Below are 24,415 nucleotides of genomic sequence, written 5' to 3'. Positions count from 1 at the left end.
AAGAATTTCGTAGAGTTCCTGACACATAAGTGCTATATAAATGTTAGCTGTTATTATTATTCCAAGAAATGGGTAGTTATTCTGTTCATAAAATTGAGCTTTAATGAGAAATTATTTATTAATTATTGTTAATAGTGAAGAATATTAAGACCATTGATTTAAGGAATGAAGAATATATAGCCTGGAAAACAAAATGAGATAGAACATATTGGTTGTTTACCAAATCTTGGAAGGACTTGTGGAAGAGGAATTAGACATGTTCTGCTTGTCCTCAAAGAAAAAAATTAGGAACAATAGGTGGACATTACAAAGAGGTAGATTTCTGATAAAGAAAACTTTAAACCAGATGTTGTAGCACACACCCATGATACCTGTTGTTAGAGAGACTGAAGCTAGTGGAGGGCATGAGTTCTGAGATGCAATGACCACAAGCTAATCAAGTGTCTATGTTAAATCTGACACTGATATTGTGCTGAGTAGGGGGACTGGTCATGTGAGAGGTTGTTGTGCTTCCGGTCTGGGTGGATCTCCAACTATATAGGAGAACAGGAAAAAGAAAGAATGAAAAGAAGGAAGGGAGAGAGGGAGAAAGGAAGGTAAGAGGAAGGGGAAAAAAGGAAGGAAGGAAGGAAGGAAGGAAGGAAGGAAGGAAGGAAGGAAGGAAGGAAGGAAGGAAGGAAGGAAGGAAGGAAGGAAGGAAGGAAGGAAGGAAGGAAGGAAGGAAGGAAGAAAAGGGAAAAGAAAAGAAAAGAAATCTTTTCGACTATTAGAATTGTCTACAAGTAAAATGTATTCTCTTGGGAGGTGGTGGGGCCCTCCTTAGTATTACATAGTTCCTTTTTTCAAATGTGATTGGATGATCACTTGTTGGGAGGCATTATTTAAGGAAATTTGGGATGAATAAAGATTGGAACAGATGGCCTCTGAGGTCCAACTAACTCTAAGATTATTTTTAAAAGTATCCTAAAAAACACTGTTGAAAGAATAGATTGATGAACTCTGTACCCTAAGGACCACCAAGCCAGTCCATTTGTCCTGAACCTTCCTAAGTATGTTGTTTCTCTCCATTAAAACATGAAAGCAGGGACAACCTTGATTTTCTGGCTGTATCCTAAGTACTTAGCACACTTTTAGCACATAGTAAACACTTAATTTTTTATTGATTGATTTATTTAAGAAAATATAACTCTTTTTGAAAAGCATCCATTGCTCTTAAAAGGGTTCTTTTCTATACCAGAAATATCAATTTTGTAACTAGCACTGCTTGAGGAACTCCCAGATTAAAATGCAATTGGGAATGATTAACAAAATAATTTAAATAAAATAAAACATCAGGATTTTTACCTTTTGGTTTTCTAGCCCAGAAGAATCCTTTTACTTAATTTCAATGCCATTGCTTTGTTCCTCGCACCTTCATTTTCTTGTTCCCCATTTAACTTTCATTCCCTTACAATATGGCTTCCAACACTATCACTGGATTGGAATTACTCTCTCCAAAATTATCAGAAATTCTTTTGCCCTGCTAAATCCAAGAACGTTGACTTGTTTTTCATTTACTATAATGTCTCTGCAATTGTTGACCTTGTCGACCCCCAATTTCCCTTAGGTGCTCACTTCTTCCATGCCTTCTGAAATATTGTTCCTTCTTGATTCTCTTTCTACCAATCTTCTCTTCTGTTGGATCATCATACTTTCCCCACTTTAGCCCATTACACCCAAGTCTGTCCTTAGCCTTCTCCCTTTGGAATCTCATCAGCTTTCATGAGTTCAATGATTATTTTTCTGTCCAAATCTCCAACTCCCTCTCTAATTTCTCCATGGCCCCACTTCCATATTACTAATTGCTTAATGGTCATTTTGACCTTGATATCCCATAGACATCTCAAAGCTAATATAAATAAGCAGAACTCAGAATAGTTTTCTATTCTTCCAAATTCTCTAATTCTCTATTCTTTCAAGTTCTGTATTCTCTCTTCTTCCAAACCTCTGTATTTTTCTTGAGGATTCTATCTCCCTTGTAGTCACCAAGACTTACAACTTGAGTATCATTCTTGATTCTTTCCTCTCTCATCCAATTAATTTCTAAGTCTTGTCTATTTTGAGTCCTATAAATCTCTCTCAAATCTAATTCTCTTTGCTTACAAGACGTTGATCCTAATTTAGGTCCATACTACCTTTCACCTATGCTGCTGAGTAGCAATTTCATTGTTATCCTTACTTATCCTCCCATTTCCAATCCATCCTTTATTAGTCTGACAAACAAAAATCCAGATTTGACCATTTCATTTTCACACTAAATAAACCTCTATGTCTTTCTACTTACATTAGGATCATATGTAAAATCTCCAATATAACATTTAATGCTTTTTGAAATGTCATTCCTACCTACTTTTCCCAATCTCATGTCATATTGTCCATCTGTCCCTTTGGCGGATTCTTTGTACAAAATAGTCCCTCCCAACTCAGGTTGAAATACGGTGTAACATTTTTACCTGATAGTCCTTAATTTCCAGCAAAGTCCAAGTAAACTGCCATTTTCTACAAGTGACTTTTCTTGATTAGTATCCATGTCATCTTGAAACTACTTTGTAGTCACAAGACTGTAGACTAGGGCTCAAAGGGATCTTAGAGATCACTCAGTCTAACTCACCCATTTTATTTTTTTAAATTTTTTTTCAGATCCATTCTTTTTTTTTTTAATAATATTATCCCTTGTATTCATTTTTCCAAATTATCCCCTCCCTCCCTCCACTCCCTCCCCCCGATGACAGGTAATCCCATACATTTTACATGTGTTACAATATAACCTAGATATAACATATGTGTGTAAATACCATTTTCTTGTTGCACATTAAGTATTAGCTTCTGAAGGTATGAGTAACCTGGGTAGATAGACAGTAGTGCTAACAATTTACATTCACTTCCCAGTGTTCCTTCTCTGGGTGTAGTTATTTCTATCCATCATTGATCAACTGGAAAACTCACCCATTTTATAGAAAATAAGGATTAAAGGAGTAAAATGACACAGGTAGGAAACAGCAGAGCTGGGATTCAAGCACATGTCTTTTTACTCACAATTCTGCTCTCTTTCTACTATACCAGGTGCCCCCTTTAGACAGATTCTCTATTTACTTATCTGAGATGGGCTATTTCTTACAATAAAATTGAATCCCCTTTTGAGCAGAGATTGTCTAGCATTGGTCTTTGTATTCTAGTGTCCACCTCTATGTATGCCTGAATTATAGTTATGACCTACAAAACTTCTGTTGAATGGACTTGAGTTCAAAAGAAGCTAGTCCATGGCCCCACAAACTGTCGGGGACCTCCGATTTTCCAGACCTTAGAGTTGAAAGCATTTTTTGCCAGCCCAGCCAGCTAGCTAACCCCATTGTCTCTGATTTATTTTGAAAAAGATTAAAGGGTAGGGAGAGTTCTGGTCTCAGCATGTGCTCCATGTTGGTGCTCAGGGAAAGAACCTTGGCCTCTCTTTCAATTAAAGGGACCTGAAGGAACAGAAGGAGGATGTCTTGCTATATAGCTGATTTTCCCAAAGCTGGCTTCTAGAGAGAAGGGAACTAACAACTCCTTACTTCTGTAAACAAAGCAATTTAGTCATTAGAGTTGAATCATTTGAATGCTGGATACCACCCTTCAGCTCAGCTGGGTGCCTTGGGAGGGAGGCACTTAGGTATTGCCAGGGAGTTATTTATCTCCATGACATATAGGAGGGAAAAGTCTCCCAAACAAGGATTTCTGATTTAGTAAAGGGAAGTTTTACTTTTTTTCTTCACAAATAAACAGTATTTTATTTTCCAAATACATACAAAGATAGTTTCAAATATTCACTTTTGCAAAATTTTGTATTCCAATTTTTCCCCCTCTCCTTCCCCTCCCTCCCAGTAAGCAATCCCATGTAGGTTAAACATGAGCAATTCTCCTAAACTTATTTCCATATTTGCTGTGCTCCTTTAATAGGAGAACATGATTTCAAGTGGAAAAGAGGGGCTCAAAGAGACCATCCCACCTTGTGGGGCAGTGGAAATGGTGCTGCTAATCACTACCTAGCCAGCAATTCAATTCAACCCAAGCCAGGTCCATTCAGTGCCCATTCTCTACCAGGAACTGTGCTAAGGGTCAGAGATCTGAAGACATGACTGTCACCAGCCCTGCCCTCTAGGAGCTTACAGTATTCAATAACCAAGTCAGGATTTACATTCATCCTCTAACATCAATACAGCCTGGGATGGGGAATGGATATGGAGGGAACATCTCTGATGGTTTAATTTCCCATTGTGATTTCATATTATTCTTTTCCACACTCTGCGTTTGCAGCCAAACTGCATGACTGCTGTTCCTCCCTCTGTAATGGGGCAACCAAGGAGCGCAGTGGATGGATTGCTGGGCTTGGAGTCAGGAAGTCCCAAAGTCAAATCCAGACTTGACACATAGAGCCGTGCAAGTCACATTTGGGCTAGTCATATTATCGGTGTTTGCCTCGGTTCTTCTACAAAATGGAAGTAAAAAGGGCACCTATCTCCCAGCATTGTTGTGAGGACTGAATGAGATAATCATTGTAAGTGGTATGCATCTGCTCAGGTTGCTCTCTGAGTCTGGGATAGACTTTCTCTTTGCCTTCCCCTGGCAGAATATTTCTGTTCTTTCAACATCAAAAAACAAAGCTCAAGTATCATCTTCTTTCTTCATGAGGCCTTTACTGGTTTCCTGCCTACCGTGTGTGTGTGTGTGTGTGTGTCTGTCTCTTTCTCTCTCTCTCTTCTCTCTCTGTCTCTGTCTCTCTGTCTGTCTGTCTGTCTCTCTCTCTCTTCTCTCTCTGTCTATGTCTCTGTCTCTGTCTCTCTGTCTCTCTGTCTGTCTGTCTGTCTGTCTCTCTCTCTTTCTCTCTCTCTTCTCTCTCTGTCTCTCTCTCTGTCTGTCTCTCTGTCTCTCTCTCTATTTTGATGTTTTTCTGTGTGTGTGTCTGTTTCTCTATCACTCTATTTCTCTGTGTGTGTGTGTTTCTTTGTCTCTCTCTTTGTGTGTGTGTGTGTGTGTGTGTGTGTGTTGTTCCACCATGAGAATGGAAGGTCTTTGAGGACCCGGACTCTTTCCTCCTTCACTGTTGTCTTTGTATCCCCAGCACCTATATCAGTGTTTGGAACACTATAGGCACTTCAAATAAGCTTATTCATTTGACATGATACTCATAAGACATGATTCAAATATAGTGGACACACTGCAGTGATTATAAGTTTCTTGAGGACAGAGACTATATGGCTTTAATTTTGGCAATGTCATTGCCCTGTGAGATAATCTTGCACAATATGGGTGTTTAACATGCCTGTCTACTCTACTTGCATAGAAACTCAGAACCTGGAGTTTCTTTGAAGATTTCCAATAAAAACGATAAGGGGTACCTTGATGGAATAGATAGGGAATGGACCTCAAAGACAAATAAAGATGGATTTAATATGAATGATATATCCTGGACACATGATGCTGAGTTAATCATTTCATATTTCAGTGCTGTAGGCAGGGAGGGGAAGAGAATAGGCAGTAATTAAGTATCTAGTATGTACCAGAGACTGTGCTAAGCGCTTTCCAGATATTATCTCATTTGAGTCTCAAACTATTATTATCTGTTATTATGATCCTTACTTTAGAGATTCAGCAGACAGAGAATAAGGGACTTGTCAAGAGTTTCGCAGCTGAGGCTGAGATCTGAATGCATATCTTCCTGACTCTAGATCTAGTACTCTGTGCATGACACTACTTGGCTTTCTCTGTGGCAACTAGTCTCTAGCAGTGGTCCTCACACTTTTTAAAATAGGGGCCAGTTCACTGTCTCTCAGACTGTTGGAGGGCCAGACTATAGTAAAAACAAAAACTCACACTCTGTCTCCGCCCTTCAGCTCATTTGCCATAACTTGGTGGGCCGCATAAACATCCTCAGTGGGCCGTATCTGGCCCGTAGGCCGTAGTTTGAGAACCTCTGCAAAGGTTACAGAGAAGAAGGATATTTGCATTAATAAAGGGACTTTCCTCACGTTGGAGTTCCCTGATCCAATGAAACCAGATGCTCACTCCTCTTAAAGAGTGAAAACAAAAATGTCTGAGCCCAGACCCAATCGACATATTCTCTGCGACATTTTATGGGTTCTTGGGATTATCATTCTGAACCTGGGTAGCCCTGAATTTGCAGAAGATAGAAGTACCTGACCTGGGTTTGTATTGCTGACGTGGTCGAGTCTGGAGTTTCTGACATGAGCTTTCTCTGTGTTTGGTTTGTCTCTAACCTAAAAATACAGGGCAGAAGGAAGAAGACAAACCATCTTCCTAATGGATGGTTGTGGCTAGCAAGGTTGCAGTTAATGATAGCTTTATTGTAATCACTATCATATGTGATGATGGATGCATTTTCAAAATCCTCACTAAAGTATATCTGATTGATCAGGTAAAACGAGATTCTCCTCTCATCTCCCTCAGCCAGTCCTGACTCTTACTCATAGCATCATCTCAACTAATGGTGCCCACTATCAAATAACTAGGAGGAGATAGCCTTGAAGTAAGCTTGCAACAGCTGAAATACGACCCACATTTTGCTGAAATAATTAGGATGCTATTAGGGCAGATCCATCATCTTTCTCAGACCAGGCTGAGAGAAAGGAGAGGAGGCAAAACAAAAGATATTTCTGATCTCTTATCATTTCATTTTATAAAGAAGGTGTTTTTGAGTTTCCAGGGTGCCAAGAAAGAAGTAATTATTATAATGTTAAGGTGAACATCCTGAAAGCTTACTCTATGTGGAAATTTAATCTTCCAAATACATCTAAAGACAGAAGCTACCATTTTTGGTTAAGTGAAATGGAGTGGAAGTAGTATATGTTTGCTGGATTGAGTGAATACTGGTAAATATTAAATTACTAGCTCTCTGGAAAAAAAATATAGCTGTAGGACCCTGGGCAAATTACTGCACCCTGTTTGTCTCAGTTTCTTCATTTGTAAAATGAGCTAGAGAAAGAAATGGCATGACAAACCACTCTAGTATCTCTGCCAAGAAAACCCAAAATAGGGGGACAATGAGTTGAACATATCTAAAAATGATTGAACAAATATATGGAGCACTTTTAAGTTTGTTCTTCTTTTTTAACACTTGCTTAAAGCCTAAACAATCTCAAACAATAAAGCTAGCTCTGTATAGTGCTTGCTAATTTCTAAGTGCAAATGCTCACACTGAAAATTTAAATATTGGCTATTGGGAATCAGTTTGAGCTGACTCCAGCACAACCCTGAAGCGGATCATCCAAATTCTGTTCCTACTTCCAGAAGAGTAGGGGGTGTCAAAAATGGTAATCAGATTATTGGCTATTTACAAACAATTTTTTTGGTCAATTTCCAAGGGTCTTATGGACTCTGAATGTCAGGGTCCTGCATCTTCTATCACAAGACAGACACTGTGGACCAAGTCTTCATTATTTTCTTTACCCAAGACCTCAGACAGACTATAGTGGAGTCTGACACACAAATTTTACACAGGTGAACCGGAAGCCAGGCAAACCAGCAGGAAATGCCAGATGATCCTGCATCATCTTTATTCTGTCCCAAAGAGATTTTCCTGGCTCCCTTACTTTCTCTCTTTTCAAGAAATTCCCTTCTGTAGGCGTAGTACAAGGGCCAATTTAGGAACCTTTGGATAGAGGTTCTGGGTCTCCTTGCTTTTATTTCTAGCTGATAAAAAGCCTCAGAATGGGAGAGAAGTTAATGCCTTTGTTAGGACAAATGTCATCCAGCTTTGATAGATCACTTGCCCCATCTTAAAATTATGATATCAGTAGCTTCTTGAGGGCACAGATTATATCTTATTTAACTTTAGAGCTTTTCCAACCATGGTTCCTTGCACATAAGAAGTGATTTTAAAAGTCTTCTTTCTGTGATGAGTACACTTTGGTATATTTTTTCTAGAACTAGGGAGGTTACATCCACTTCTCAGGCTTCTGGGATACTCAGGACATTTGGGATATCTCTTCTGTATTGCCATTTACTTGAGGACCCACTGGCTAATAAATTGTTACTAACACAACCATTTACTATCAATTGGCTTATTTTTTGGAGGGACTGGGTCTTTCTATCTCTCCTGGGCTAGAAGTATAGTGGTTACTCATGGGCACAATGATTAATTCTGATCTGTATGGAAGCTTTATTCTGCTGGATTCTGGGACCATTTGCTCCTTCTTAAATGACTTGGTGGTCCTCCAGATTCAAGACATTCATCAAGCTCAGCCTCAACTAGCTCCAATAATGAGGATTTAATGTATGTCACCACATGTTAGAGAGGAATATTCAAGGATATAGGAAGAACAAATATATGAATCCTCCGTCCCCTCCTACCTACACACATTCCTTGGGGATATACTCTTATCTCAATTTTCCTATGACACTGGTCTCACAAGTTCAAATCCAGCTGTGGAATGGCTTCCAGTCTGATGTGTTCTCAACTCCACTACTCATGGCTTGGGTTCTGAAGGTCCCTCCTGAAGGTTTTTCCTTGTTCCTTAGAGCACCATTGCAGACCTGGATACTAGAATACTAAGATACTCTCCTGGCCTTTTGAAGCTCAAAAGGTCAGAATCTCCAATATCTAATCTAAAACATAAGTGTAGAGGTCAAGGACTAAGGCTTTTTCATATGGACACATGGCATCAGGTGAGAGAAGGACCTAAGGATTTCCTTCTACAGCATCATTTTTCATTATAGTCATATTCAAAGAAGTCCGATGGACCCATCAAGAATGTGTCTGGAGAGACAGTTCTTTCTGATTGCCTCCACATCCCATCAAAGGAATTTTGCATTAATAAATGGACACAATGTACAGAATGCTTATACATGAGGCGATTGCCTCTCATGGGACTCCTCTGGAAGCAGGCTTCTCAGTAACCCCAGGTGAGGGTGTCTGATCAGCCAATCACAGGGAGGCACTCTGTGCTTGCCTCAGATGTTCATCACACTTGGTTGAGGAATGAATCTTCGAAGAAAAAAAATCAGATGTCTTTGTTCTTTCCTACTCTCTATTCCAGCTACCCAGACTAATTGCTGTTCCCCAAACTCACATTCAAACCTTGTCCTTTCCTTGGGCACCTCTATCCTGTATGGGTGGGACCCACAATTTTGCCAGTTCTGGGTCAATTAAATCCAGTTTATAGGAAGTCAATATAATCATCTTCATGATGTCATTGGTTCTCTTTGAGAATGAAGGAAGAACAACAACAATCTTCTCAATTTGAATGTGAGCTCCTTGAATTCAGGAACCATTTCCCTTTGAAATGTCCAGTGCTTATGATAATGCAAGCTCTTGATAAATGCTTTTCCTTCATTCCTTCCCAGATACCTGGGAGAGGCTGGATTGGGAATGAAGTGCTAAGTGTCACTAGAGAAATGGACTCTCTAATCTTTAAAAGTTGCTTAATTATTAAAACACTTTCTCCTTTGAAGTGGGAACTTTCTAAAATGCAGGGTATTGCTTTTTGCATCGTAAAACACCGTTTACACAAGGCAGAGAACTCAGGGGAGACATCGGAGCACCTGCTAAAGAGCAAGCCCAATTTTCTTTGGTCTATGTCATCTCATATCATCTTATCTAAAATAACCATCTCCAAACATCTTTTTTTTTAATTGAACACTTAAATATTTGAGCACATGCTCCCAATTGGTACACATTTACTTATTTATACGTTACAGAAATGTACTGCTGTACTAATAATTTTGTACCTTATAAAACTTACACAGAAATTACAAAAGAAAAAAGTGTCTAAAATGGAGAACCATTGGAGTTTATGGAGTAAGACAGTGACATGTCACATCCACATTTCAGGAAAATGACTTTGGTCACTGAGTAGAAAGTTGGAGGGAGAGGAGAGAAAAACGAGGAGATCATTGGGAGACTATTGATCATGGTCCAGGTGAGATGTGATGACAGTTGTCAACCCTGATCAATTGACCAAAGAATCACAGTAACCATACAAATTCTGTTAACTCAAAAGAACAGCAATAACAGCAGCAGCAACAACAATAAAACAGAGTACTTACATAGGTTATCAGAACTACATTTAACTCAAAAATAAAATAAAACAAAAGCAAAGAACTAAGTGGTTAAAAGCAAAAAGCTTTCTCTGTTCTGTTGGGGGGGTAAACTATACACACAAGTGCCAGGGGTTCCTCTAGTAGGATATCCCTTTTAGTGTGGGCAAATATCAGTATTTATACCAATGGCTGTACAATGAGCTATAGCCCAGACAATGAAGGATAACAGCAACAATGAGTTATGTTTGATTAATATTCTTCATAACCAGAACATGGATACTACAAATCCTTGTCCAAGCTCAGACACCACCTTATGGTGGTGTGGAACAATTCTGGGATTTTGCTTTGGCTGAAATCATCCAGAGGGTAATTATGAAAGGATCGCTGTTATGCTAAGCTCAAGGCACAGTTTGCTTATTGGAAAATATGGTTTCTCCTAATAATAAAAAGAAAGGTACGGGGTCCTGACAGGATCCATGTTAGGTTGGTGGTCATAGGAGGGTAAAGAAAGAAACAGATGAGAGAGATGTGGCAGAGGGAAAAATGGCAAGATTTGGTGGTTGATTAAATACATGGTAGTAGGAATCAGAGATGACAGAGGTTTTGAACCCATGTAAGTGGGTTCTGTGGATTTCTTCAACAATAAGAGGAGAGAATGGAAGGGAACTATATTTCAAGATCCCAGCCAAAATGATAAAGGGTGAGACAGGGCTCTTCCTCACCAGTCATGTCCACCATCCCATCAAAAACCAAAGTCTGAGGAGTGTCTGATGCAGCTACAAGATTATCTAGGAGGGAAAGCTATGGGCAGAATTTTCCTCTGCTACTAATATGATTCATTTGGGCCATAACTTCTCTAAGGACTGACTCCCTGATTAGCAGGGAAGAGGTTGGATTGTTAGACCACCAAGGCTGGAAGCAGATGAAAAAGTTTTGGGAGATATGAGTAGATATGGTTGTATAATACAAGCCCCATGATGGACTATTATGGGACAACCTGTTTTCCCATAACTCTTAGTGTTAATATCATAGCTGCTTTGGAGGATAGCATAGCTTTTCTGGAGGCTTGGATCTCACTTTGGAGATTTCTGCTCTGGGAGAACCTCTTGGGATTCTAGAAGATGACATCCACATCTTTAAGAGCCTTCTGACTTTATGAAACTGCAGACAGAAGAGGAAGCATTGTGATTTTTTTCTGATTGACACTCCAAAGGTCTCTTTTGGATGCTTCTTTTTGGGTCAAGTGACTTCAACACTAATCATCTACACCTCCAGTTCAGTTCACACAATGAAAACCAGGTGCTAGGAAGGCTCCTGAAAAATCTTTCTTCAAAGTAGTGAATTGTCAATGCTCTTAAGCCTCCCTGTCAACATCACAGTCAAAAGGCTTCCAAGTAAAGAGTTTTGTAGGTGGAAGGAAGCTATTCATCTGCCACTCAGGAGAAAGTAATGGTCTCTTCACTTCAGATTGGAGATGGCAGTCTGATCAGCTCTCCCTGAAACTGCCTCCATTTCCTTGATCTGAATAGCGTCCTCCATCTCTCTAATCAGAGGATGATGAAGTTCTAGTTTGAAAGTGACTTCGAGGAATAGCTTTATTAATGAAAAAAATAGAGCCAAAAAGGTTAATGAACTCACCAAATAGATGTATATAGTATGTTTTGTAGACCATAAAGTGTCACAGAAATATTTGTGGCACTTGTTTTTATTGTTGTTCTATCAATCACGTCAGTAAATATTAAACATCTACTATGTGCCAGACGCTGTGTTAAAAGCTGAGATACAAAAAAGTAAAAGGCAGTCCCTATCCTCAAGGAGCTTACAATCTGAAGGGGCAGAAATCATGCACGGTTCTGTTTGGAGGGAAAGCACTAGCGTTAAAAAGTATGGGGAAGCTCTTTGCAGAAGGTAGGCTATTGCCTGGGACTTTAGAAAAGCCAGAGCATCCAGGCTAAACCAGGGAGATAATGAAGGAGCTCATTCCTGGGAGATAACCAAGAGAAATAACCAGGTCAAGAGATGGAGGGTGTTGGAATACTCGGGAGAGCTGCTAGAATTAATACATGGGAGTCACCTGACAGTGGCTGCTGGAGATCCAACTCAGAATGGATCTCCTCTTCTGAGAAGATGATACAAAAATACTAAGAGGCCATTGCCATAGCATTGTCTGACTTCTCTCCTCTTCCCTCTGCCTCCAATTTATTTCATTCCCAGTCCACAAGCAACACCTGTGTCAGCAAAGGCCCTGCAACTCCAGATATTATGATTCACAGCTGTGGAGGCTCTTGGGGAATTGACTTGCCCCTTAGCAGGAGGATCTTGTGGGGAAAGAGCAAACATGGTGGACTCGTATCCCAGAGTGGAGGAGCAGAGCGGAAGATGTGAGAAGATTGGAAAGGTGAGGGCCAGGTAGAGAGGGCTTTGATCACTCAAGGGAAGATTTACTATTTGGACCTAAAGTACCAAAGAGCCATTTAGGGTTTGCTAAAAAGGGGCACAGCATGATCTGATCTGCACTTTAGGAAGATCACTTTGGCAATCTAATGAAGGATGGACTGGAATGCTGAGAGACCCACCAGCAGCTACTGCAATATTCCAGGTGAGAGCAGCATTCAGAGGAGCGAAGGGGAATAGGAGAAAGAGGCTACAAAAATAGCAGGAGAGAGACAGAGATAGAGACAGACAGAGAAAAAAGACAGAACAGAAAGAGAGACAGAGGCAGAGACAGAAAGATTTTTTTATTCTTTTTCTTTCACCCCTTAGTGTAAATTTATATTATTTCATTTTTTTTACTTTGAAAATTCGATTTTCCTCTCTATATCTCTTTTAGTCTCTCTGTCTCTTTGTCTCCCTCCATCCCTCTCTCTTTGTGTCTCTCCCCAGGTTATCTAAAGGTTTATCAATTTTTGTCAGTCTTTCATGAGAGCTCTTAGTTTTGCTTGTCATCTCTGTAGACTTTATTGTTCATTTATCAATTTAGCTAATTTTCAAGTTTTCCTCTTTCAAACTTCTTTTAGCTTCAGTAATTTACGATGTCTAAGTCCTTAAAACCGATGCTTATTTCTTGAATGTTCTCTTTTTCTTTTTTTTTTTTTGATTGACATTTTCAGACATATAATTTGTCCTCTGAAGACTATCTGTGCCTCAGAATGTTGTATATTGTGTCATTGTTATTATTCTATTTTGCAATTATTGTTGCAGGTGATAATAATAATGATTTGGTATTTACAGAGTTCTTTAAGGACTATAGAGCATTTTAGGATGCTGTTTTGAGATTGTCCCATTTGATCCTCACTGAGTTTAAATAATTTGTCTAGAATTATTCTTCTAGTTACTGTCTGAGGCAGCAAATCCATATTTTCCTGGATCCAGATCCAGAATTCCATCCACTACATCTATTGCCTCTACTATTAATTCTATCAAGGGTTTCTTACTAAGGTTCACTCATTAGTCAGGATCTTGTTGCTTGGTTTCCATTTAATTTCTCATGTTTATCCTGTATTGTTTTTTTAATTATTAAATATTGAAATATTGTCCTTAAAGGATGTGTTGGGCGTTTCTATCTTTCTTGCTTTTATGTATTATCAATGCTGAGAAAAGCACATTCATGCGTTTTTAAGAACCTATTCAGAAGACTCCATAAGTCTTTCAAATCTAAATTTTCCAATAGCTATTCAGGTTTATATTTTCCTTTTTGTTACCTTTCTGTAAGATTTATACAGTTCTAAAAGAGAAATTTTAAAGTCTTAAAATTATGTTATTATGTCTTTTAATAGTTGAGTTATCTTTAAAAAATAATTTAGATGCTATGCCATTTGGTCTACATAAATTTATTAATGATATGGCTTTGCTTTCCATGGTATCTTTAAAGCATAATATACTTTCCATTTTAATTTCTTTTGACATGATATATTTTTGTGTCTTGTCTTAATGTGACTTCAAAGCCTGTTTTTTTTAATGACTTGAAATATAGTAGTATTTTTTCTAGTCTCTCATTTTCATTTTTTGTCCTTATTTTTAGAAATATGATTCTTATATGCAGAAAATTATATATTTTCTTATTTTGTTTTATTGCCAAGTATAATTCATTCATATTTAAGGTTCAATTGTCAATTTACATTTTTAAATGTATTTCTTATCTATTAAAATCCCTTCCTCTTTTAAGCCAGCAACTTGTCCTATGGTAAATTTTTCTTACATTTATTTGAACTCCTTTCTTTCCCAAAGGTTCTCTTCTATATCCTTGCTTACTTTCACTGTACTGAACTTATTCATTCTCTCTTTTTCCTTCCTTCCCTCCTTCCTTCCTTCCCTCCCTCCTTCCTTTCCTCCTTCCTTCCTTCCCTCCCTCCTTCCTTCCCTCCTTCCTTCCTCTTCACATATATAAGTATGCATGCATATGTATTTATACACATATCTATATCTTATGTGTATTTGTTGCTTATATGTTGTTTCCCTCACCAGACCATGAGTTCCTTTCCCTCCCTTCCTCCTTCCATCCCTTCTACCAAATTGAGTTTAATTTAAAATTCTTCATTGTCCCCCCATTTTGATTGTATCCAAATTCTTAAGCTGAGTAGAAATTATTGTTCCCTTCTTACTTGTATCCCTGCATTGCCATTTCTATAGTAGGATATTCCATTCATTAATTATATACTTACATTTTTCTCCTTTATTATCTGTGTCCCACATGAAAGGCCAAAGATGAGTTCTTCCTCTATCCCCCAATTTGCTCCCTATATTAATATATTTTAGATGTCTATCCATCCATCCTTTCCCTCATTTTTTCTTTGCTTCTTGGCTTTGTTGGGGGTCCTTCTTTTGTTCTATTCCCCTCCTGGAAACAGCAATTCATGTAGTAGGTCAACTGGTGTGGTGCAATTCACTGTGTCTTTTGTGTCTTGAGATACAATTCTACTTTGGCTTTTCCTATTAATACTTATCCCTTCCAGGAGATACATTCTATCTTGGACTCTGGTTCCCCTTCCATCTTGGATGCTGTGCACCCTGTGTACCTGTACACCATCTCTCCTGGGATGGGACACAATTCTGGGAAGAATTACCCTTGCTCAGAGAAGATGATCGCCTGGAGTGCCCATTCCCCTCAATGAAACCTATGTTATGGCCCCTATTTTTCCATCTGTCAATGGCATCTCATTTGCTTCCCCTTGGCTGAAATAAATTTCCCCTCCCCCTACAATATTCTCTCTTTGCCTCTGCTCTTATTGTACAGTCCTCCCTTTCCCCATGGTGGCGGAGAGACTCAAGAGCCTGAGTGGAAGAGCATCCTTGGCTCCCCTCTTTCTCTTGCCTTGTTTCTCCATCCCTGATGGGCTTTTCTCTGCTTCATACATCATGCCGAAATATAAATTACCTTATAGAGGAATATGGGCTTTAATTCATGAAACAGCCATTTAATTCTTCCTTCTTCCCTTCTCATTAAGGTTTTCTTTGGCTATTTAGTCTTGTTTTTCTCTTCATGGTTCTTTTTAGAGTTTTCTTTTCTTTAAATCGATTAATATGCATTTGTAAACTATACCTCCTCTTACCCCTACACCCACTCATTGACTAACAATGACAAAAATAAAACCTTCACTAAAAACATGAGCGTTGTCCAGCAAAGCAAGAGCTCACCTTGGCCAAGCCTGAAAATGTATGTCACTCTCACATTGTAAATTCAACACTTTTCCAGCAGGAGGAGAGTGGAAGGAATGGTTCATCTTCACTACATTGGACTCATGGTTTACCATGACAGTGATTAGAGTTCTATTGGTTTATTTTCTCCAACAATGTTTTTGTTATTTGTTGTTATACTAGTTCTGCTCGCTTCTTCTGTATGTTTCTCTCTCTCAGTCTCTGTCTCTGCCTGTCTGTTTCTTTCCCTCTCTCCCTTTCTCCTTCTCTCCCTCTTTCTTTCTCTCCCTTTTTCTCCCTCTCCCTTCCTCCCTCCTTCTCCCCCTTTTCCTCTCCCTCCTCCTCCTCCCTCCCTCTCCTTTCTTCTTCCTCCTTCTCCTTCTTTCCCTTCTCCTCCTCCTCCTCTTCCTCTTCTTCCACCTCCTTTTCTTGTTCTTTGACTCTGGAGTCAACAAGATCTGAATTCAAATCTGGGACACTTATTAGTTGATGATCCTGGGAAAGTCTTCCCTTTGGTCCAGTTTCATCTGTAGAATGAGCTGGAAAAGGAAATACACACCACTCCAGTAGCTTTGCCCTAAAAAACATATAAGGTCACAAAGAATCTGACTTAATTGAAATAGAATTAACAGCAAAATGGGGATAATGGAAATGAGGCTGTTTTGAGGATCAAATAAGAAAATGTTTGATCCTCAAAAGAGCTTAGCACAGTGGCTGCACATAGTGGGTGCTTAAGGAATGTTTGATTCTATACACAGCCCTACCCACTGGCTGGAGGCAGTTCTGCCTTCATCAGTGAAATCACAGATATAGTCTAAATAAAAAAAAATCCTCAGTGTCTGATACATAGCTAGGGCTTAGTAAATATTTGAATTGAATGTCCTCCCTTCTACCCCACACTGGAAGAACATAAACTCCACAGGGCAGGAACTATTTTTTTTCATTTTCATCTTATTTCATTTTTAATTTTTTGTTTCATTTTCATATTGAATAGTGAATTATACACATATTCTAGCTTAGCACCTTGTATATTGTAGGTATTTAATAACAGTTGTGTGAGTTGGGTTGACTGGCTTTTGGGAATTTCACATTTTAGGAAAGATTAAAAGCTAGATTGCATCCATTGGTGAAGAGCCAGGAATCCTCCTACCTGCTGATCAGTTTATCTGAGAAAAGATTGGAAAATGGTGCATGATGTTCATTTATTTTAGGCATGTATGACTCTCTGTGACCCCATTGTGTGTTTTCTTGGCAAAGATATTGCATAATTGGCCATTTTCTTCTCCAGCTCATTTTCCAGATGAGGAAACTGAGGCAAACAGGATGAAGTGATTTGCCCAGAGTCACACACCAAGTCTGAAGCTGGATCTGGACTCAGGTCCTTGTGATTCCAGACCTAGTGCTCTATCCACTTTTGGTACAGTGCATAGAGCCCTACTAAGGGTAAGAAATGCCATTTAAAAATCTTTATATTCCAATTCAGAAGCAGATAATTCCTGACTGATGCATAATGAATGTTTTTGAACCCACAATATACTTATGCAAACACACATACATGCATATGATCTCCTGTAATAGCTTATAGAGTTTGGAAGGGAAGTAACTGCTTCAATTTTGTACCTCGGTAGCTGACACAGTGGCAAGCACACAGTAGGGGCTTAAAAATGCTTATTGGCTGATTGATGGCTTGAGTGAAGTTGACGCCATAAGTAGACACAGCTTTATGGCTCTGTAAGGCAAGGGTTTTTATGAACCCTTTTTAAAATAATGTCCGACCTGCCAAAAGACAGGGATTTGTAGAAAATCTTAAGCTTCTGTCCATCTCTGAAGTTCTTGCTCTTCAACTTTTTTTTTCCCCCTGAGGCAACTGTAGTTAAGTGACTTGCCCAGGGACACACAGCTAGCAAGTGTTTAGTGTCTAGGACCAGGTTTGAACTCAGGTTGTCCTGACTTCAGGGCTGGTGCTCTATCCACTATTCTACCCAGCTGTCCCCCACTTCAAATATTTTTTAAGGTTTTATTGCTTCCCTTTGTCCCTGACTTGAGGCTCTACAGGGAATTCCCAGGATCAAAACATAAGAGCCTATTCTACCCCTGCCTCTATTTTACAGAAAAGGAAACTGAGGTCCAGGAAAGTTCATTTTTTCATTCGTCACCCAGATTCCAAATATCAAATATGACAGATGAACTTAGGATCACTGGCTCTCACTCTTTCTACTGTGTCTCATGGTTATTTTCCTGATATGCTAAATAAGTCTTTAGGTGGCTTGTTAGGGGAACTCATGATCAGTAATTCAGTAATTACTGGATAAAATGCACAATGTGTGTATAGGAGACTGACAATTTAAGGGGAAAATGCCATTTTGAATCCTGCCTCTGGGGCATCCTGATTGGATTCCAGGAACCTGGAGCTTTAGTGCTTGGCTGATGGACTGACCCGCACTGTTGAAATCTGCTGCTTTGTCACTTCCATTCCAAATTAGAACGTCACAGAAATCCCCTGGGGTAAATTAGCATCTGTCCCCTGTTCTCCATCACCTTTGCAAACCTATTTGTGAGGACCCTTGGAAAAAATCACCGGGGAGTGATGATGAGCTGCTCAGATCAGCCCATCCATTCAAATTTCCCTTCGTTTCTAAAGTCTTGTTTGGATAAAGAATATTTGAAAAGAAATTTCAAACACATGTCGGAGGAACTGGGATGAAATTACTGTAATTTGACAGCAGTGGCAACAACAAATACAACCGAGTCCCATCTCTGCTTCTGAACTCCTTGCAGAACACAAATAGCAGACTGAAAAAACAAAAAAAAAATAAACAAACAACAAAATAACCCAACACACAAAGAAGACATTTTGGACTGAAGTCATTGGGTTGTAGAAATAAAGGTTTAGGGGTCCTCAGGACCCTCGATTGCAAACCTCTCATTTTAAAGATAAGGAAACCTGAGAAGGGAGTGAAGAAACTTCCTAAAAATCACACAGGTAGTGAGCATCAAAAGTAGGATTCGAACCCTGCTCTTCTGACATCTGAATCTTGCCTTTATCCCTTATGTCTTGCTTTAATTTTAACCTGGAGCTCCCAAGATTTTTTCAATCCCATTCTGTTGTGTTAGGTTCTCAGCAAAAGCTTATTGCATCAAAACAAACCTGGGAGATGTTTTTGAACCCACAGTGTGCTTATACAAACACACATAAATGAGTATGATCTCCTGTAATAGCTTATAGGATTTGGAGGGGCAGTAACTGCTTCAGTTTTGATCTGGGCCCTTAGCACCTGGCACAGTGGCAAGCATACAGTTGCTTATTGGCTGATAGATGGCGTGGGTGAAGATGACTCCATAAGTAGACACAGCTTTATGGGACTGAAGGCAGGGGTTTTTATGAATCCTTTTTAATGTCATACCTCCTCTGGGGAGAAGTCTGGGGAAGCTTACAAGTAGGCTTTCTTCAGAATTCTGTTTTTGAATGCATAGAATAAAATAGCTAGACCTACAAAGAAAAGAAATTATTTTGAAATAAAGTAGAGAATCAACTAAAACACTATTAGAAATAATCCACAACTTTAGCAGACTTTCAGGATACAAAGTAAATCCACATAAATCCTCAGCATTTTTATACATTACCAACAAAATCCAACAGCAAGAGATACAAAGAAAAATTCCATTCAAACAACTGTCAAGAGTATAAAATATTTGGGAATCTGCCAAGGGAAAGTCAGGAACTATATGAGCAAAACTACAAACACTTTCTACACAAATAAAATCAGATCTAAGCAATTGGAAAAAATATCAAATGCTATTGGATAGGTTGAGTGAATATAATAAAGATGACAATACTACCAAACCTAATCTATTTATTTAGTGCTATACCAATAAGACTCCCGAGAAGCTATTTTAATAACCTAGAAAAAATAACAACAAAATTCATATGGAAGAACAAAAGGTCAAGAATTTCAAGGGAACTAATGAAAAAAAACTCAGAGGAAGGTGGTCTAGATGTATCAGATCTAAAACTATTAAAGCAGCAGTTACCAAAACCATTTGGTACTGGCTAAGAAACAGAGCAGTTGATCAGTTGAACAGCTTAGGTTCACAGGATAAAATAGTCAATGACTACAGTAATCTAATGTTTGACAAACACAAAGATCCCAGCTTTGGGGATAATAACTCACTATTTGATAAAAACTGCTGGGGAAATTGCAGAAACTAAGCATTGACCCACACCTAATAACATATACCGAGATAAAGTTGAAATGGTTTCCTGTTCTAGACATAAAGAATGATATCATAAAGTAGAAGAACATAGGATAGTTTACTTCTCATATCTGTGGAGATCTGAAAAAAAAAACATTTTTACATTCAAAAGTTCTGCTAAAGGCCTCATCTCTAAAATATACAGAGAATTGACTCAAATTTATAAGAAATCAAGCCATTCTCCAATTGATAAATGGACAAAAAATATGAACAATTTTCAGATGAAGAAAATTAAACTATTTCCACTCATATGAAAGAGTGTTCCAAATCGCTATTGATCAGAGAAATGCAAATTAAGACAACTTTGAGATACCACTATACACCTGAAAGATTGGCTAAGATGACAGGAAAAGATAATGATGAATGTTGGAGGGGATGTGGGAAAACTGGAACACTGATACATTGTTGGTTGAGTTGTGAACGGATCCAACCATTCTGGAGAGCAATTTGGAACTATGCCCAAAGGTCTCTCAAACTGTGCAAACCCTTTGATCCAGCAGTGTTTCTTCTGGGCTTGTATCCCAAAGAGATCTTAAAGAAGGGAAAGGGACCCATATGTGCAAAAATGTTTGTGGCAGCCCTCTTTGTAGTGGCTAGAAACTGAAAATTGAATGGCTGCCTGTCAGTTGCAGAATGGCTGAATAAATTGTGGTATATGAATGTTATGGAATATTATTGTTCTGTAAGAAATGACCAGAAGGATGATTTCAGAGAGGTCTGGAAAGACTTGCATGAACTGACACTGAGTGAAATGAGCAGGACTAGGAGATCATTATACTACTATACTATACAACAATACTATATGAGGATTAATTCTGATGGATGTCGCCCTCTTCAACAATTAGATGATTCAGACTGGTTCCAATTGTTCAGGGATGAAGAGAGCTATCTGCACCCAGAGAGAGGCCTGTGGGAATTAAGTGTGGACCAAAACATAGCATTTTCAATTTTTCTGTTATTGTTTTCTTGCATTTTATTTTCTTTCTCAAGTATTTTTTTTCTTTCTAGATCAGCAAGATAACTGCATAAATATGTATACATGTATTGGATTTAACATATATTTTACTATATTTAACATGTATTAGACTACCTGCCATCCAGGGGATGGGATGGGGGGAAAAGGGAAAAATTTGGAGCAGAAAGTTTTGCAAAAGGTCAATGTTGAAAAATTATTCATGCATAAGTTTTGTAAATAAAAAGCTTCAATAAAAAACCAAAATCATCAACATATATATGTACATTTATGCATGCACACACATATGTACAGACAGGCAAACATGTGAAATACATAATATAGCACAATATACATCTGCATATGTGTTTGTCTATGTTTATGCTTATACATATATATATATATGCATGCACACTCATATATATATAAATATGCATGTATGTATGTATATATATATATATATATGTATATATGTGTGTGTGTATATGTATATAATCCACAGGTTCCAGGGATAAGGTTTAGATCTGTTGTTTTAAGGAATATGTATAATCCCTGGGCAGGTCACTTTAACTTGTGTTAGTCTCAATCTACTAGAGAAAGAAATGGCAAACCATTCCATTACCTTTGTCAAGGAAACCTTATATGGGTCACAAAGAATTGGACATAATTGAAAAGTAAGTTCTTGGTTTAGGTAGAATTGCAGAATATATTTTCATTTGACAAGCTTTAATTTAATTCCCATCAATTTTTCATTATGATATGTGTATGTACTTCTATATGTATTTATGTGTGTATCTATGTATGTGTGCTTGAACTTTTACTTTCTGTTCCTTTTAGAATGTCTTGAAATATAGAGTTAGGTGTAAAATGGATAATTTCAGTTACATTAAATTAAAAAAAGGTTTTGTATAAATAAAACAAATGTGGCCAAGATCAGAAAGAAAACAGAAAATTAGAGAAAATTTTTATAAACAGTTTTTCAAATAAGGTCCTCTATCTTGAATAGATAAAGAATGCCAAATCCATAAGAATACAACTCATTCTCTAATTAATAAATGTTCAAAGTATTTCCAATGAATAAATCAAAACAATTCATAATCATATGAAAAAATGCTCTAAATCATTATCCATAAGAAAAATGGAAATTAAGAGAACCTTGAGATATCATTTTATACTTAACAGACTGGCTAAAATGAAGAGGAAAAATGACAAATATTGGGAGGCATGAAAAAATTAGGACATTGTTGGTGGAATTGTGAACTAATCCAACTATTTTGGAATTATGGATCTAGAATTATGCCTGGAGAGTTATTAAATTGCCTATACACTTAGATCCAGCTATTACTTGGTCTATTTCCAAAGATAATTAAGGAAAAAAGAAAAAAAAACACATGTTCTAAAATGTTAATAGCAGATCTCTTAGGGATGGAAATGAACTGGAAATTGCAGGAGGCACTCATCAATCGGGAAATGATTAAGTTGTGATATATGTTTGTGATGGAGTAGTACTGCAGTATAAGCAATGATAAGCTCAATAATCTTAGCAAAACATGGAAAAACTTGTATGACATAATAAAGAGCAAAATTAGTAGAGCCAAGAGAACATTGTATACAATAACTGCCATATTGTTTTAAGAATAACTTTGAGGGAATTAGTTATTTTGATTATTATAAATATTATAAATATCCAAGTGAACATAAAGGACATAGGAAGAAAGATGCTATCTATATCACAAGAAAGAATGATTAAATAGAAATATGTATAGAATAATTTTATTCGTATACCTATTTGTGTCTAATAGTAGCTCTCTAGGACTGAGCAGGGGAGAAGAGAAGAAAAAATTTCCATGATAATTTTGTTGTAAATTTGAAAGCAATAGCAAGTTATGCATAGTAGATTTGCAGTTTCACATGCAATCATCTTTTTTATTATGGAAATGCTCGTTTTATTCCATAAATTAAAAAGAATAAAAAAGAATCATACACACAACATAATCACACACAGAGAGTTCATTGGCTGATGCCATTGAACTGTTACCTAGGATGTCATCTCTGAACACCCACTGTTGTCTTCATGTAATTATGCAAAAGCAACACACTGATACAAAATTGTTTTCCACACCATCCATGAACATGATAGAAAGTTATGCTCTAGCAGGGAAGAAAATAACTTCATTTTTCATTCATTTGTTGATCAAGCACTTAAGTACCTATCATGTGCAAAGTACTACCACTAGATATTGGAAATACAAAACCCCAAACAGAACATTTCCTATCCTCAAAGAGTTTACATTTACTGAAAGAAAACCACATGTGCAGGTACAGATTTGACCATATGATTCCTCTGCTCAAGGAGCTCCAATGGCTCCCTCTTGCCTCTAGAACTTCCTTTTTGGTATTCGCTCCTCTTTTATGTCTTATTCCACATAGATCAAGATGATTGGAGATTGGCAAGATATAGATCAAGAAATGGCTCTGGAGGGGAAAGTGAAGCCGGTGACTTAAATCTATTCACTTGCATATAATGGCATCCCCTCTCTGAGGTCCTGATCCTCTTCAAGAACAAAGAACAAACAAGAACAACTTGTCTTGCTCTAGGTCTCTTTCCAAGTTGCTCTCTATCAAAATCCTGCTGTTCTGGCCACACTTGCCCATTTTCTGCTCTCTGTTGCTTTTATGGCCCATCTCTAGGCTTAGAATAAACTCCTTTTTCAGTAGAATCTCCAGCTTTTTTGAGACCTGAGCTCAAGTGTAGCTTATTTACCAAAGGAAGCCTGTGTCGACCTTCTCCTTCTAGGAGCCTCTTCTCACAAATTATTCCAGTTTTTCTTGTAATTATGCAATGTGGTATTCTTTCAGTGAGTGTAAACTCTTTGAGGATAGTAAGTATTCTGTTTGCGGTTTTGTATTTCCAGTGTCTAGTGGTAGTACCTTGCATATAATCAATAAATGAATAGTCAAATAAAATTATTTTCTTCCTTACTAGAGCATAATTCCCAATGATGTCCATGAATGATGAGAAAAACATAGTTTTATTCCATTATCTTGCTTTTGCATAATGATTATCTATTCTCCTTGAATTGGAATGACTCCCATGATTCACAAATCTGTGCCTAGTGCCATAGGAATACAGCCATCAACTAGTAATCGTCTGCTATTTGGAAAGCAGGTCTATAAACTCCTCATCTGATCCTTCTTTGAAGGATAATTGGGAAGAAATAGGATCCTAGAAGAGTAGAGAAGAGACATTGTTGAGATGATTGGCTTTGGATCTGAGAATAGCTGGCTTCAAATTCAAATACTTTCTGGTCACATAATCCATGAGCAAATCAATTGATCTCTCAATGACTTTGGTAACACTAAGACTTTTGCTTTCACATGAATTGATTTAAACTGGAGCAGAATTAAGACAAAAACAACCTTCGACAAGAACAAGGATTTACATGAAGTATTTGGAAATACAAAATTGGTTTGACTTCCATCATGACCCTATCTATTTTC

The sequence above is a fragment of the Sminthopsis crassicaudata genome, chromosome 2 (genome assembly GCF_048593235.1).
Source record: "Sminthopsis crassicaudata isolate SCR6 chromosome 2, ASM4859323v1, whole genome shotgun sequence".
NCBI lineage: Eukaryota > Metazoa > Chordata > Mammalia > Dasyuromorphia > Dasyuridae > Sminthopsis > Sminthopsis crassicaudata.
Note: the sequence above shows the minus strand (reverse complement) of the source record.